Consider the following 19,139-nt stretch of genomic DNA (forward strand, 5'->3'; position numbering starts at 1 on the left):
CCTAAAGGAAGAGCTTTGTTTTCTGACGACCTTGAAAGTTCGGTATAATCTTTTGGGCATAAGAATAGGAAATGAGCGCAAACAAATTTATGTGCATCAAATTATATGGTAAATGGTAGACCTGCAATGTTTATTTTTCTGAGTTTTTTCCTTTATTAGTTTGATTGTGCAACGGTATCAGGCACGTCTGGAAGTCTATATATGAGTCTTCCTTCTACGATGAATGTTTTGGATTTCATATTAGTTAGTTTTTGTTGTTTAGTTATCATAGTTATGTTTACCTGTGTGTGAATATTTCTTTTGTTATACATCAAGTTAGTTGTTAACATTTGTATCATGGATACAAGTTTTTGTTAAACTTTTGTCCAAGATTTATAAACAAAACATATTTGATATTCTGAAAGATATTGGAACTTGGAATAATCTTGAGTCACCAAATAGTAACTTGGGTCTAACATATGACATTTGATATGTTATATTAGGTTAGGTTTAATTATGGTACTCATTTTGGGTGAAGTGTGTCAAATTGGTATTTCGTAAAAAATAAAATATCAATTATACAATGATACCTGTCATTCCCTAAAGAACGGATACTTATCATTCCCTAAAGAACATAGTGTAAAAAAATAGAATTGTACAATTATACAGTGTTACGTGTACTAATTATTTAACCAAAATTAGTTTTGCCCTAAATCATTTAGGTCCTCACCGGTGTTGCTGTCAGGAAGCCGACGCCGACCGAGCCTTCCTTTCTAGAAAGAGCGAGACTTGCTTCTTCCTCTCTCTCTCTCGCACGGGACCAAGCGGCCTCTGCCATAGCTCGCGACTGCGCCATCATTGCCTAATCGAGATTGTCGGTGGTACCTTGGGCCAATAGTGTCGTCGGTGCCGCTAGTGTTACATTTCGTATCGGAGAGAGGAACAACACCGCCACAATTGGTGTGGGCTTCAGAGAACACGAATCTGTTTGAGTGATTATTGGCCCTTCATGTTGTGTGTGACGTTTTCTATTTTTAGGTTAATGATTTTGAAGGTTGGAAGCCAATTAGAGGATCGTCGAATTAGAGAATAACATTGGGTGTTGATGGAGATGGGTATTTGAAAGAATGGTGCGTGGGGGGTTGATGATAAATATTGGATGAGGGATTTTCTATGTGACATAGTGATGCTCCCTCTTGGAAATTAAAAGGAAAGAGATGGGGGTGGTTGGTCCATGTGCTGATTTAGTAATTTAGTGGAAGAGGGAATTGGGTCTCTGTATTTGGTATTCGATGTAAGGAGTTGAGAACGGAGGTTGAAGGTTGAAAATGTGTGTGTTAGCATGAAGATTCTCTCTGTGTTATGTGAATGGAGGAGTAAAGGGAAGATGGGATTGTATGAAGGTTTTTAATGATAATGGAGGAGAAAGATGAGGAGCCCCAGAGGAAGAAGATGTATATCTCTTTTGTAATGGGTAATTTTTGGATGAAAAAGATGATGGAAGTATGGGTGAATTTGCTTTTATGTGTAGTCTTGAATGGTGATGGAAGATGAAAATGTGGAGTTGATGAATGGGCTATTGTGGTTGGAGAGGATGTGAGCTTTTAAAGTGTGGGTGTTTTGAGTGTGTATTGGTTGATGACCGAATGGATAGAGAAAATCCAGTTATCTTAGTGCCATGGAGTGTGTGAGATGTATGGAGATGGTGTTTGGAAAAGGCAGCGTGAAAATGGGGATTTAGGAATGTTGAAGATTAGGTTGGATGTGAATAGAAATAAAAGTCACGATGGTTTGACGTGTTGGATCCCAAAGGTGAAGAAGAAGATGGAGTTTTTTCACACATGTTAAGAGAATCACACTATCCGTTCTTCATTGTCACATCACCACAATCTTAACGCTGTTTCTGAGAATTTAACGAGATGAACTTGATTAATACACTTAAATTTATTAGGGGATCAAATTGACACTTTTTTTTTGCACATACCAATTTGACACACTTCATTTCATCTAAAGTGAGTACCATTAAGTTATCATAGTAAGAGACATTAATTAAAATGAAAAGAAATGTTCATTATATTTTATTTTTAAAAGAAGTGAAAGATGCAACGTGAATAGAAAATTGACATGGTGGAAGGAAGGAAATGCATTTGCCCCGCAATTTAATTGTACTAGTGATTACAAGAAATGATAGATATTTTATGTATTTGTTTTTAAATATTTAAAAATTTCTTCGTACAAATATGGTCGTGTCTTGGTTTCTATAAAAAATTTATCCATTTATAAATATCTGTCATTTTTCTTAATGTTTTTAATCCTTATTGTTAATTATAGTCTGCAATTGAACAAAATATTTACAAAGAATTATATTTTATTAGGGCTGGGTAAAATGTACTGAACTAAACTGTTTCTTTTTCTAATAAACTGAACTAAATTGCATTGCACTATAATATGGACTGATTTGAATTGTTATAAACTGAACTGTTTTATGAACTGTATTGTTTTTTAACTGCATTACACTCTTTTTTAACCATTTTTGAACTAAACCACACTAATTTTGAATTAAAATATACTATTTTTGAATCGAAATGTACTTCATCATTTAAATTGTTAATAAATGTTACATCAATTTAAATTGTTGAATTTTTTCTTCAATTTTTTATTTATTATTTGCTAATAAACGTAAAAAGTATATTAATAATGAATTAAGTTAAAGTATTTTTTGTAATATTTATTCTTGTACAATAGTTTGAAATTAACATTTTTTTGTTTGCCAAAGACGGTGACGATGTTTTCCGATGATGGTGTGACGGGAAGGCTGCATTTCGGCATGAGCAGCGGTGGCCGGATGCAATCATGGCGGCCATGGAGGATGCCGGCGGCGGAAGAGTGATGGAGAGGAAGAAAGAGATTAGGGTTAGGGTTTTGGTGGTATGAATGAGAGAGAGAGAGTGATGAGGTGGCAAGTTTTGATTGATGATTTGAGTTAGTGGAGGATTGATGATGTGGCAAACTGTGAGTGGTTATTTTAGTGAGTGTGTGAGTGTGGGATTAAGGACATGGCAAATTTTAATTGGTTAATGTAGTAAGTGGAGGATTGTCACATGGCACAATCTAGTGGACTGAAGTTTAAATGATATTAGGAGTGAAAATTAGTAAAAAGATAGAGTGCAAAAAAGAAATATAAAGTCCAATTGCAAAAGGGGGTGTAAACCTGAAAATAGGGGGTGCAGTTAGCTCCAGAAATGTCTTTGTTCAAAATTAGATAATCCAATTGAAAAAAGGGTGTAAACATGAGAATTGGAGGTGCATTTAGTACTAGAACTATTTCTCTCCAAAATTCCTATTTTGGGACATAATTAATGAATTAAAATATTCATTATTTACACTCTTAAGGACCTAAATTAAATTATTGTTGCATTATTAAACTCAAGAATATCCAATAATGTAATATGCAACTAAATACAATTTTTTAAGCGCAAAAATAATATTAAATTCCTAAAATTTAATTATTGAATGTGAGTCAAGGTTCGACTCACCATACCTTCCAAGCGGTTTTGAAGCGAGCAGCGCTTGGCAGTACATGTCCCCCACCAAACGATTTTACTACAACAGTATTGGTGTGATTGTGTGATATATATAATTGTGCAATATATATATATATATATATATATATATATATATATATATATATATATATATATATATATATATATATATATGTGTGTGTGTGTGTGTGTAATTTGTTAGCTCACCCTATCTGTTTGTGTTTGGTGATGATCGTGTACACGGTATACGGGAGCAAATGTTATTGCAGGTGGATCTGGTGAGGCCTAGAGACGGAGTGGGACTAGTTTTGGGAGAAGATTTTATCAAAACTTTTATGAAGTTTTTTTTATGCTTTCAAATAAATTGTAATTATTTTGGTTTATTATGAAAGTAATAAAAGTTTTTAATTTTCCGCGTTTTGGGAATATCAGGTATAATAAATGAAGTTTTATTATTTACTTCATTATTTTATTATTTAAATCCGTAATATCTGTTCGGGATGTTATAGCTTCAGTTACGGGCCATTTCTTCTACGTATTCACCGGCAGTCGCCACGAGCATCGTTCTGCATCTACTCATTTCCACCAAAGCCATTACTGGTACGGACGAGGTCTTTCCCTCTGTTACGAGTTTCTTCCACAATTAAATTTGAGTGTTCTCTCTTGCTTTTGATTGAGATTGAAAATATTAATGTTTTTCATCAACACCGACAAGGAAACTCTTGAAATGTTCCACTCACGAATTCAAGGACATTCTTGCCAATTGTGTTTTTGTTCTGGATTTTTCTCTTAATTTTAATTAATGGAATATGTACCGTAACATATTGTGGTGATTCCCGTGCAATTTGGAGAAATAGAAAAAGTCGAACTTGCTTTTGAGTATTGGATATTGATTCATACTTATGTTTCTTCTCTTTATTAACTATATTTACAATATCTTTTGCAGATACCAGTAAACTAGAGATTTGCAACAACTCTCGATAAAAAGAAAAGAAAAAACATTTTTACTCTTCATTTTGAATGTCGTTTGGTTTCTAAGTTTCAACATTTTGTTTATCAGGTGATAAACTGATATCATGGTGATGTTAACTAAATCTATTTGTCCAACATGGTGATAAACTATATCACTTTTCATGCACTCTTTAGGCCAGCATAAATCTATTTGTCCCTTTGATCCTGTTCAATCTTTTACAAATATTCATCAGCAAAAGTACAAGGTGTGAAAATTATGGTAGTTCAAAGAAATTATGATAGTTGTTTGGGATTAACTTCTTAACTACTTTTATTTCGGGTTTCCAAGGTGTGAAAAGGTTGATTTCCGAATATGCAAGCAATGAGAGTATTCGGTGTTTTCTGTGTTGGTGGATGGCTTATGATTTGCTTTGCTAAGGTTCTTACCACTAAAATTGTACCATGTTTTGCCATAATTGTTCTACAGGACCTACTGCCTTTGGACATTTCGAGGATAGTAACAAGATATGGAATGTGAGTTTTTTCGTATGTGGTTGATTCTACTCACCCAAAACTAAATTCACAAAATTTTATTTCAGAACCAAAACTGAATCTACTCATGCTAAAGTTTGCATTTTAAAACTCTAAAAAGCTAGAGTTTATTTGCCTTACTTAAATGGGATGGGTATATGAAAGTTGTACATGAGTTCTTTTTTGTTTGCTATTATTTTAAGCAATTTTTTTGTTTAGTTTATTCTTGTATCATCTATGTTTCATTTCTGATATAGGAATTCGTAATAACACATCCCTATATATATATATATATATATATATGCCGTGGAAGTATTCAAATCCAACAAGATTAATGATTGAAATAGAGGAATATATTATTTATTTTCAACCTTAATTCCTAATGTGTGTTTCAATCTAAGGATTTAATTTGAGATACCTAAGTATGACCTTCAAAATTTAAGGTGAGCTAGAAATTTGATATTTCATTTTTCCTGTGATCTTATCTCTTTAAGTATATAAAGCAAAGGATAAAAATTGTAAATGAGAAGAAAATGAATCTAGCGATCAAGGTACCTAAATGTATCACTAATCCCAATTCATCTTGCATTGAGTAATATCCAACAAATTTGTTTATGGTGTATGGTGGGTATATATACTATATTATTACCATATGTATTACCATTATACTTTGCAGGTTTGGCTTAATGAGAAAGAAGGCTTGAAGTTGAAGTTGAGACTTGAACGTTGCCATATCATAAAGAGGAAAACTGAAAAGTAAAATTCATACACAGTACTGTAGTAGCATTGTATGATAGTTATAGTATATTGCTATAATGTTTGAATATGCTTCTCTTTTTCTATGTATTTCTGGTTTTTTGTGTGTGGTGGATTCTGGCATGTTCCCGAAGCTATGCCATTAAAACTTGTCTATGCTTCCTATTGGTCGTTAGTACCACTAGTTACCAAGACCCCATTGCTTTAACAAAGACTTTTTTTTTTTCTCAAGACCACATTTATACATTTTTTCAGCATTTAATACTCTGCTGAACATTTATAAAATTTAGTACTTTACTTAAGAAATTAAAATAGTTTATTACAATAAATATTGAAATTAAATAACTTATAATTTTTTTTTTTAATTTCAGGTACCGGATGTTGGAAGGTGGTGTTCCATCAGTGATTGGTGAAAGAAGATCAAGTGAGGGAAACAAGACTAGCTAAGAATGTAATTATTGAAATTTAGGATTTTCTTTTGTGTGTGAGCAACATGAGGATGTATTATAGTGATGAAAGAATTTTTTTGTTTGGTGTTTAACATGCAAACCTTTGGATGATGTTGGATAAATGACTTTTTTTTATATCAATTATGAATGAAAATGTGATTGAAAAAATTGTCTATCTAATATTTTTTTAAACTTTTTCTGATTTTACGAAAAAAAGGTTAAATAAATAATGAATTGAAAAATAATTTTACATTCAAATTATGACAGTTTGAAACATTGTATTTCTTTTATGTAGAGTGCAAATAATGACGTTTTTATGTGTCTTTTTTTGCATTAGAATTCTTTTTAAATAAACACATTACGATAGTTTCACTTGCCATTATCTGCATATCAAATTCTTTTAAAATAATCAAATTACGACAGTTTCCCTTGCCATTTTACGTATCAAATACGACGGTCTGAACTGCCATTATTTGCCTAGTGCATAAAATGACGGGTGTTGCGGCGCTTCGCATGACACCGTCACATTATACTTTGTGGCGGTAGGATATATGGCGGTACCTGGACCCGTCACAGGTGCAAAATATGGCAGTCATAAGCGTCATTTTATATCACAAATAATTGTCATAATTAACAAGATATTTTGTAGTGTGTTTGTGGAAGTGGAGAAATATTTAGGTAAAATATACATATGCTATATTTATTTCTTATAATTTATTATGATGTTAACTTTGATTAAAGTATGCCTCATCTTGTGCAGGAAATAATTTCCAAACAACACCCACTTTTGGATCAATAGGCATGATCAACATGGCATTACAAAACACCTTTTGGTATTAGGATTTGTGTTTGTTAATTACATGTTTAGTTATGGATAGTTTCATAGTTTTTAAGTCTTACTCTGGTTTTGTTCACTATAGTGATGTATGTGAAAAACTTTATTCATGACTCACCACTTAATTTGTCAGAATCCATCACATAATAAGAACTTGGAAAATGTATTATTTCATTATTTTGATCTTTATAATTTATCAGTGAGTGCTTTAAATGCACTGAAATTGCATTGACAAGCTTCCATAACTATCATTTTCAATTATGTTTGCGTAAGCAGATTATTTTCCTATTTGGTTAAACCTTATTGCAAAAACATACCTCAAGTACCTACCTAAGTAATCTTGAAAAAGTGATGAAAAAGTGGGCTTCAAGGTTTATTAAAGTTATGGTAATCTTCACTAAGATTTTAAAAAATTAACAAACAACATATCTCTGAAGTTCATTAGAAATCTTAGGTGATTAGCAAAGACACTTTAAATGATGACCTACCTTATACTTTTTGTACATGACCACATTTAACTTCACCCACAGGTATGAAAATTTGATTCACCTATTTTAGACAATTAAATCATGATATTCTATTTTTGTGGAGGTTAATAATAACTCGGGTGCTTCAATCTTCAATAAGTTTTTAAAAAATTAACAAACAACATATCTCCTAAGTTCACTAGAAATCTTAAGTGATTAGCAAGGATATTTCAAGTGATGACCAACCTTATACTTTTTATACATGACCACCATTTAATTTCACCCACAGGTCTGAAAATTTGATTCAACTGTTTGAGACAATTAAATCATGGTATTCTATTTTTGTGGACTTTAATAATAACTTGGGTGCTTCAAATTAATTGTGAAGGCAAAATTACAAAAAGGATTATTGTCAATGCATATAAACAACAACTTTTTGTACGTTAAAGCACACTAGTTCAAATAAAACAACATATGTGCACCAACTCCTACAAAGTGCCTTATAACTTCTACTTATATACAAATGGTTAAAAATTTTGAAGAACGGTCTCCCAATGGATATTTCAGGGTCAAGAATCCATTCACAGACGTATTCTTGTTTGAAATGTTGGAGCTCCTCCTATGGCAAAAAAAAAAATCAGAATGGTATGGGTTAAAATAATCTTTGCATCAATATAATTAATTTGAAGGTTAGCCTACTAACAGAGGAATAAGGGGGCATAGTTTTCCCATCAAATCTTTTAAATCCATCCCACTTCTCAAGATACTTTAACACCAAAATGCCACAATCATGCCTGAATATCAAGAAGACAATATTAATACACATCAACAGATTAATCTAACATGGAAGTCTAATTATTGAACTTGTTATCTTTACAAATTTGGTTGCTGAAGAAGATCATCAACGAGGAGTTCAAAGGATGCTTTGTCTTGGTTCTTATCACCCACCAAAAGCCACAATAGGTGCTTCAAATTCTGCAGTTGCAAACACAGATAAATAACAAATGACCGTTGAAATTTAAATGTCCTAAAAACATCAAGCAAATTAGTTATCAAAGTAATTGAATTACCACATGATTATCAAAGTAATTCCACTTACCGTAAACAAAGGAATGAATATTACTCTATTTACTCGGCCAATCAGTCTTTTCTCTTTGTACATGTAGTTGTTGGCTACAAACAAAATAGACTAAACACAGTTGGAATCATTATTTTATTCCATGACTTTCAAATTAAGATTCAAATTCGATTGTTTTAGCTGGCAGAAGTTACCATGTTATCAAAATATTTTGTTCACCGTGACAATGGTCAGATTCAGCCCATGTTCTCAAATTATCATGGATATTCTTTTCTTCTGCATATTGACACTACTTTTGGTGAGAAGAAGAACCCCCAACTTCAATAAAATCATTTCCTTCATGACCACATGTCTGTGAAGGAGAAACGTGAGCTTCCTCACACTCATTCTGCTACGAACCAGAACCCACAACTGAACTTAAATTTTTCTACAACATCACAAGGGTCTGCTTCAACTGTTGTATTCAAATCACCATGGACGTTCTTTTCTTCTACCTGTTCATACTTATTTTGTTTAGAAGGAGAACCGCCAACTTCATTAAGATCATAACCTTTAGGAGTAGGAGGGTCAGCATGACCACTTCCAAAGTACTCAGCCGCAAGTTCCTGATTTCAGCCTTCATCTCCATAATAAGCATCTCATGCTTTTCGAATTTCACTTGTAAAGCTGCATTTTCTGCAGAACGAGCATCACCGCCCCTGTAAGAAAATTTAAAAGTGTCTTCATCCTGAATCTGGAGTGCACTTACAACAATTGGATTCTTCATGTCATCCTCACTTAGGGACCAATCAGACACACCATGCGATAAATAAAAAACATATTCAAAGTAGTTTAAAAAAATCAAACACGCATAAAAAGATCAATTTATCAAACAGCATTACCATTGCTTTTTCAAATATGGACTCAATGTTAACGGTCTTAATCTTTACCAATGGCCACTACAAAATTTGTGGAAAATGATTTTTCCCATGTACATCTTCTAACTGAAGTTGACGAGCAGCCCATAGTTATGTCAATGGAAAATGGGATATCATATACAAATCATTAACAAAAAAAATAAAGAGCTCTTCAAATTATTATTTTCTTGTACAACTACAACATAACCGACTATATTAAGGCTACGAGAATTTTGCTTTTCTCGTACAACCTTATATCCACGACTCAAAGCACCAACCAAAAACGTATTGACACATTCTGCCCAATTAAAGTCACTTAAGTTGTCCAGCTTGTCTAAGATTTTGGAAGGCATATTTGAGACAGTCCTAGAGGTCCTAGGAAAATAAAACACATAAAAACAGAGTAACAAATAAAGCCTACACACACTATCCACATCATCATCATCCCTACCCACATAGATCTTAATCTTCTCACTTATGTCTCCTGCTGTAATTGGTTTTTTGTTAAAGAGTGAACCTACTAAGCCACTTACATCACTATCAAACTCAACATATTTACCAACCATACTTACACATAAGCAAATACAAACATCATATATTGATAACTAGAGCAACTACTGCCCAACACGAATGAAGTCCCCATCAGGAACCCACCTATAGAAAACTTCCATAATCAAGGGGGGGTTTATTTCCAACACCTTCCCCAGCTCCAAACACCACCTAAAAGGTGTAACTTCGATTCTTCTATGGTCACTGTGTTTGAGTAAATTGTTGGCTTCAACAATGTATTTTGTGTCACAATTATGAACAATTCTTACATATATTTAAACAAGAAATTTTTTTTTACTCAAATTAAAAAAAAAATCTATTGAAATTAACACAAGGCCTAAAAAATAACTTGTTCATCCTTCTCTTCCTTCTTTGTCTTCTTGCTTTTATAACACACTTGTGGAGAAAAATTTTCTTGTCGTTTACGACCCATGTCAAAAATACAGCAAATATTGTCCTGTAAAATTATCTCTAACAATTGTGAATAATGTTAAACTTAATCCATAAATTAAATGGGAAAAAAATTACTCCTACAAAATCATTACAAAATATATACCACAGGTCATCAACTAATTCACAAAAAGTCAACACAATTATGAATATAGATTAAGTTACAATTCAGGTAAATGACACCAATCATACATTAATTAAAGGTTAAAATACCTTTTTGGTCCCAATTTTCGTCATGTTTTTTCAAATAAGTCCTAATTTTGGTTGTGTTCAAATAGGTCCCAATTTTCGTTAATTTTGTTCAATTGGGTCCTTTTTTACTAACATCGTTTAAATCAAACGGCCATGAACAGTGACTGCCACGTGTCACTTCGTGGTTTTTTTGAATTTTTTTATTTTTTTTATTATTATTATTTTTTAATTTTTTTTAATTTTTTTTAATTTTTTTTAAATGTGCACGTGTCAACCCAGGAGTGTGCCACGTGTCACTTCGTGGTTTTTTTTTTTTTGAATTTTTTAAAAATATTTTTTAAATATTTTTTAAATTCTTTTTAAATGTCCACGTGTCAACCCAGTAGCATGCCACGTGTCAAAGTCAATGTTCTAAATTCAATTTGGTCCCTATATTTGTTATTTTTGTTCAATTAGGTCCCAATTTTTGTTAACATTATTAACCAATTTGGTCTAATGCGTTACACGGGAGCAAATGATGTTGCAAGTGGTGCTGGTGAGGCATAGCATCAGAGAGAAGGCTAGCTGAGAAAAGTTTTTACCAAGTTTTTATTATTTATGGATTTAAGATATTTTGTAAACATTTACATTTATCAGACTTGGAACTTGTAGTGATATTTAAATTTTGTGGATTATAATTTAATAGAGATTTAATAAAGGTTTTCATTGTCCCTCATTTTGGGAAAGACATTTAATTAAATGTGACTTTATTTTTTTTTATTTAAATTTAGTAATATCTGACCGTGATGTTACACAACACAACATTACCCAAATAGTTAAGCATTATTACAAGCTTTTTGTATCTTGTGCAAGTCATTGCATTTGAATTTGACACCACATTTATTCTTGCATTTCTATATCACAAGGTTAGAGACTTTGTTGAGGGGATTCCACTGATGTTATTGTTTGTCCATAAGAAAGTTACATCTAATTGCTTAATGACCATGATTAAGCCAATGCATTACAATTACAATTTCAAGTTTTACATGGTTGTTTGGGACAATAAGGAGCAATACAATATATAAGAAATTAAACTCTATAGGATCTTCAACATAAAACTTGATGAAACTCTATCATAAGAACTTCTATTGAACACAAAAACACCTTGATTACTTTAGTAACTAGACAAACAATACAAAAATAAAAAGAATTGGAACAAGATCACTTGGAAATTTTACTCAATTTTAAAAGAACTTATAAAAGTCAACTTCAATGAAAGAAATATCAAACTATAATCTCCATCTAAAAATATTTAAATAATAGCTCCAAGATTTTATTTTTTAAAATATAAAGCTCTTGTTTAAATTTTTTTTAAAGCTCTTAATTCTGAGAAATTTTTGTTCATTTCGTGTTTTTAAAAAATGTGAACTTAACTTTGTAGGTTTGGTAGTTTTAGCTAGCTAAAACAAAGCATTATGGAATTGCACAATCTTTCAATTAGCTAAAACATCAAAATATTTCTGTTAAATAGAAACATCAAAATAGAACAACAGTCTAAGTTGTAAGACGGTGATGAGATATTGTCAACACCCAATTTCGTCCGGGTAACAATGATAAAAATAATAAACAAAAAAATTAATTAATTAAAGTTCAATTGAGAATAATAAATAAATAATTAATAAAGAAAAGAAAAGGGTAAAAAAATGTTTTAGTTTGAGAAAAAATAAATATCTATGTTTATTTTATTATTATTATTTTTTTAATTTAATTTTGTTTTATTTATTTATTTATTTGGGCTTATTATTTTTATTATTAAATTATTTTTCTTTCTATTATTATAGCTCCATTTTTGTTTTACGTCTCTCATTCTAGTTTAATAAAAAAAAGAAAAATAAACAACAAAACAAAAAAACAACAACAAAAAGAAAAAAAAAAGAAAAGGAAAAAGGGAAAGAAAGGTAGAGGTAACTATCAAACCCATGGCTGCTATGCTATCATGGTTTTGTATTGGGAATGACCTGTAACATGGTCATGATGGCTGAAGGAGCAGGAAGCAACATCTGTTCTCAGTCTTATCCCAAATTTCGAGATTGGAAAATGTAGAGAAAAGTGTACAGGAGATAGTTACATAGTAAAAAGGGAAGATTCATGAAAGGAGGGGTTTTTTTGGATTACTACAGAGGGGAGAAGGCACTAGAAATCAGAGAAGGAGTCAAAATTGAAAACCGAAGCAAAGCTGTTAATGCATTAAGTTTTATTTTCACTGTAAGTGTTCTTAACTCCTGCTTATGTTACCGTGACTTGATATTGTTGTTGATGTTCATGGATGTATGATTGAAGCTTCTGTTAACGTGAATTGATATTGATGTTCATGAATGTATGGATGAAAGATGATTTGAGGTGAGCATAGTTACATCTATTATTTATTTTGTTTATTCCCATCGCACCTGCGTAAAAACAATAAAAAACAGAACACAAATTTTATTTTATTTTATTTTATTTATTTTTTCTTACTTCTCCGTTAAATCGAATAATGGCTACCATACAACACCATCATAAACGCTACAAAATTCTTATTTATTGTCTTGTCTTCGTTGCTCACCTGCGTAAAAACAGAGACCCAAAAACAGAGACCCAATCTTCTTCCAAAGAGTCACTAACGGACTTCCATCACCGAATAACATTCAACGCCTTAATCCCTTTCTTCCACCCTCGGCTTGACCATCACGCCCCAACCACAAGAACCAAAACCAAACCCCATTCCATTCAATGCCATTGGAAACGGTAAAACCAAGAGACGGAAAAGAATCGTTGGCGGTATTTCCGGTGATGAGTTGAAGCTTCTAACGGAGTTGGAGGCGTGATAGTTGGCCCTAGAGTTGGTGTCCCAAACGCGACGCAGATGGAGAAGGAGGCCCCGACGTCGACGAAACCAGTGGTGAAGAGTGGTGTCGACGGTGTTGCTCCGGTGGTGGTGGTCACGACACTGTCTCGCGCGGGAGAAGAAACGAAACGCGAGGATTTGGGGACTTGGGTTCTCGCCGGCGACGCCTCCGGTGGTGGTTGGCGTCGACGGCTGCGGGTCTCGCCGACGGGACCTCCAGCGGTGGCGCGGTGGCATGGTGGCGTGGCATGGTGGTGTGGTGGCATAGTGGTGTGGCGGCTGCGGAAGAAAGAGAAACAGAAATAAACCCTTTTAGGGTTTCTGTTTTTTTAAGAAAATAAAGTTGGATTTGGGCTGGAAGACCATCTTTACTCTGGGCACCCCCGTTTTTTTATCTTTGTGCATCCCATCTTAATCTCTGCACACCCCCCATTTTTTATCTCTGCGCACCCCATTTTTCTTAATCTCTGCACCTCTGTTTTCACTTCATACACCTCCATAATTACTAATCTCGCACCCTGCCGTACTTGTTTCACATTTACCTCACACACCCCGCCTACTTACTGCGTGCACCTCCCATATCTGATAACTGCACCCCCTATATATATTTTTTTTTCATTTTTGGGCATGTGATTATGTATTATTCGTTGCACCTCCCACATTACTCATCACCCTACTATTGTTTTTTTACTTTTATCTTTTTTTTTTGTTAATTAATTTTTTTTCTTTTTCTAAAAAAGAGAAAAATGAAAATATTTTAAATTATAAAAAATTACAAAAAATAGAAAAATCTAAAAAACGAAAGATGTTCTCTTTTGTTTTATTGTGTCTGTTCGGTCGCCCGCACCTGTGACACTCATTTTCAAAATACCAAAAATGGTTTTCTTTATACTTTAGTGTCTATGTCTATCCGATCGCTCACATCGTATGACACATGTTTTCAAATAATTCAAAAAACACCAAAAAAATATATAAAATTTCAAAATATAAAATCATCAACGTTTTTAAACAATATATCTTTTTAAGAATTATGTGATCCTTGATTCTCCACCGTGAGATACGTAGGAGCAAGACCAGTCCTTGTCAGGTTTACCTCTAAAAAATCAAATCTTTTTCTCAACTATTTTTCAAATATCTTTTAAAGAACTATGTAACCCTGATTTCTCATCTTTAATGAGAATACGTAGGACCAAGGTCAATCTTTGCCGGACCCAAAAAATTAAAAAAAAAATTGTTTCTTTTTAGCATTTTTGTCTTATTATTTCTTTTGGGGGAAAATTAACATTTTGAAAAGCACATCGACTTTGCATTTTTAATTAAAGGTACCGTCTTTGGGTGGGCGCGTAGGGTGCTAACACCTTCCCTACGCGTAACCGACTTCCGGATCCAAAATTTGGTTTTTCGTAGACTTTCTTTATTTTATGATTTTCCATAGTTTTCCAAAAATAACTGTGGTGGCGACTCCCAATCTCTTTTTAAACCCACATTTTTTTTCGGTTCGTCGTCCCGTCGCGATTCCGGTTACGACAGATATCATACATCTAAAACATTCCAAACAAATCTTAATCCTGTAACCTTACATCATCAAAGGTGAACCAAAATATTAAGTTCAAATATTAGTACTTAGTTGAATAAAAGATATTGTACATCCTGGCGGGTTCCGGCCAACCTGACGCGTAAAGTCTTGTTCAGTTTGGGCCAAACTGGGTCCGCTCAACACATTGGGCCACAACACACCTAGGCCATGCTCAGATACAGGCCCCTAATCTCGCCTACAACTCTTCAACGTTTGACCCATCTAAAAATGCATGAAACCACCCTCTCGAGAGGATCAGAGGCATGTCTACCCACTAAGACACGAACATCCCAACCTCCTAGGGACCGGAATATCAGAGAATCGAATGAGAATACGATTATAAAGGCACCAAACACCCCTAAGAAAAGGACACAAGATTCAAGGAGAAGAAATAGAGAGTAAACCGAGAGATCTAGTCTATCCATTAATTCGATGTCTCATTGTGGCCTCGGCTCCACTTTGAATACCCGATCTGACCATACGAGAATAGATATGAACCTCAAATACAACTATTTCTGCATTCTAAGCCGAAATTTGAAATAAATATAGAAAACATATGAACTTAAGAAAACAACCACAATCCAAGCAATCCAAATAAATATAGAAAATGATACAACATGATAATGAAGTAATCCAAGCAAACATTAACAGTAAAATCTTAATTGATGAAAGCTCAATAGAAATTTAACCAACAAATACAACCATTGCACTATTGTACCGTCCAAGAAAGGGTCAACCTTAACATAGCTACTCTAACAAAAGACTCAACAAACACCTATCATGCAGCAATCTGATATGGGTCGAAGTAGTTCTTTAAGATATGGGTCGAGTATTGTGCTAGGCCTGACATCCCAAATTCTTTTTACCAAGCGTATGGAGGAAGGCTAGGGGTTGTTAGTGGTTATTCTGTTTTAATTTTTATCGATCCAATTCAAAGAGGATATTTCCTAAATATTAGCAATAGATATTTGACTTTGTAATGATCTTTTGTTATAAATAAAAATATAAACTACCTAGCCAAGGGACGAAACAATTTTTTTACCTTAGTACTCTCCCTTACATAGGTCAAGAAAGATCTTCTTACTATTTGTCTTTGGTGAAGCCTCCAATCTTCTTTAGCGAAACAACTATGAATCTCCATTTATGCTCCGTAGATCGGCATAGAAAGCAAAAAGACTTTTTGAAGATAGCTTTCCAAAAACAACCACAAACCAAGGTCTAACAAGTTTATAAAACATGGTAATCAAGCACTCAAAATAAACAATAACAATAATCAAAAGGTCAATAAAAATTTAACAAAAAAAAATGACAACGATCACATGATGAACCCTATTTAGTCTCCATAGGGTTTGAGATAGGCATAGAAATGAAAAACGTTTGTTTGAGGGTTTGAGATAGGCACAAAAATGAAAAGTATTTGTTGGAGAGAGCTTGGAAAATGGCTTCCTGAAATGGATAGACATTTGAAAGCATTAGACATCCATCATGTCTTTCAGCTAGTGTTGGCATCATAATAACAATGGGTTATGCAAACACTAAAATGCCAATAAAAAATGGCATATCTAAAAGTAAAAGAGGAATATACATAGATAGATCAAAAATTTTATTTTGACTCCAAAATTTTTACTGAGTTTTTACACCAATGATGTGTCCACTAACTTTTGCTTTTTTATTTTTCTTTTTGTTATTTCTTTGCAAGGGCACACGTGTGGAAGGTAAGGAGGGAAACTGAAATTAGCATATGAAGAAAGATGAGCCCCAAAATGTTTGAGCGAAAACTAGAGAACCCAGTTGATGAGAGCGAACCCCAAATTGGTTTCGGGAGAGAGAAGCCAAAGATTCATCCTTTTAGTAGAGAGATCTGCGAATTCAACGAAAAGAGAAACATTGTCTCGCAACATCAGCGAACAAAAAAGCAACGCCTAGGGTTTAGTTTGTCGACGATGATCGGTGGTTTACCAGTGCACTTTGTTCTTCGTTTCGTTCTTGCAATTGACCATGATTTGTGTTGGATTCCTTTACATTGTCCATTGTCGACAACATTCGGTGGTTGTTCAGTGTGTTCGTTCACCGATTCAAGCATATGTTATTCGTGTTTTTCCTTTATTGGTTTAGAAAATTTTAGGGCATTCGTGCCTATGTGTTTGGATTGTTGGGCAACGATTTCGTGTTTGTGCGTGTGTTGTGGGGTGTAATGTTTGGTTGTTTGGGAGTTGTTTGAATGCTTATGAAATCAAAGTCATGAAATGGGTTGACTAGTATCCCAAAAAAAGGGAACAACATCTGTCACATCGATGTGGGAACCCTAGTGCAATTAAGTGGGGACTTATGTTTTAGTCTTTGAACAAAATTTAACAGACTTAATTTATTAACCATTCATGTTAGGTCAAATAATCACAGTCCATCTTCTATGTACCTAAAATGAATCGTACAAATTACACAAGAATAATTCTAAAGAAGAAAATAGAGGATTGCATTCAGTCTTTACAAAAATAATCCAACACCAACTGCCATAAACACATGTGGGGAGCCATCTGAAAATAAGTGGGAAGTTGCATGTACTTGAAATTAACATTTCATGTTGTATGTACTTGAAATGGATCATACAAATAACATTGGAGTACTTACGAACAACAAAATAGTCCATAAGACTAAGTCTTAATAATAATAATAATAAAGTATCACAACAGTAGTCAAACACATGTGGGGAGCTAGTGGAAATAAGTGGGGAGTTGCGTTGAGGTTTTTGCATAAATTTCCACAGGCTTGACATGAACATAGACCATCTTCTATGTACCTAAAATGGACAATAAAAATGACATTGGAGTCCTTATGAATGACAAAATAGTTCGTTGGACTCAATCTTAACAAAAAAAACAAAAAAGAAGAATATATATATATATATATATATATATATATATATATATATATATATATATATATATATATCACAGCAGCAGTGGCACACATGTGAAGAGACATGTGGAAATAAGTGGAAAGTTGTGCTGGGATTTTTGTACAAATTATGAAGAGGTTTCAAATTATGACACACCCGTTTTATGTACACAAGTGGATTGCATGTAATATGTACGAAACAAATCTCACATCATGTCATAAAGACATGTGGGAAGCCATGGAGAAATAACGAGGGAGTTGCATTGAGGTTTTTTGTACAAATAATGGACAAGTTTGACATGAACATATACCATACTCTATGTAACTAATATGGACCATAAAAATTACATTGGAGTCCTTACGAACAACAAAATAATCCATTAGACTCAATCTTAACGAAGAAATATATATATCACAACAGTAGTGACACACATGTAGGAAGTCATGTGTAAATAAGTGAAAAGTTATGTTAGGGTTTTGTACAAATTATGGACAGTTGCAAAATGTTCTATGTACATAAAATGGACCAAACATATTACAATGGAATAATTATGAGAAAAAAATAGTGGATTGCATTCAGTCTCTATGGAAAAATCTCAAACCATCTGTCGTAATTACATGTGGGAGTCATGTGGAAATAAGTGGGGATTTCCACAGGTGTTTTTGTACAAATTGTGGACAGGTTTGATGAATAACTTCTAACTCCTAAACTAATAAGTCATATTCTCGAAGAACTTGTTACCTTTTATTGTTGTCTCCATCTAGTATCGATTGACATATGTATTGTTGTCGAATATACTTAAGTTGTTACTTCACAACGACATATTCTCACTCACACCACACAGATTGGTGTAGACAAAAATAAAACCAATAAATAAACAACATATATCAACACCTTAGTCAATGTAACATTGAAGTCCTTACATTGGTGTAATCAAGCATGTTATTACCATCAAACTTTTTGACACCATCCCACAGCTCCATAGTCTTTAGAACAATTACGCCAGAATCATATCTACAAAAACCAATATAAACCAATAATTTAACATCCAAATGTCATAAAAAAGATTCATTCACCATATAATTGTAATGACTAATGTGTTTGGTTGGATTAGTCTTATTTCTTG

This window comes from Vigna unguiculata, chromosome 2, assembly GCF_004118075.2.
Source record: "Vigna unguiculata cultivar IT97K-499-35 chromosome 2, ASM411807v1, whole genome shotgun sequence".
Lineage (NCBI taxonomy): Eukaryota > Viridiplantae > Streptophyta > Magnoliopsida > Fabales > Fabaceae > Vigna > Vigna unguiculata.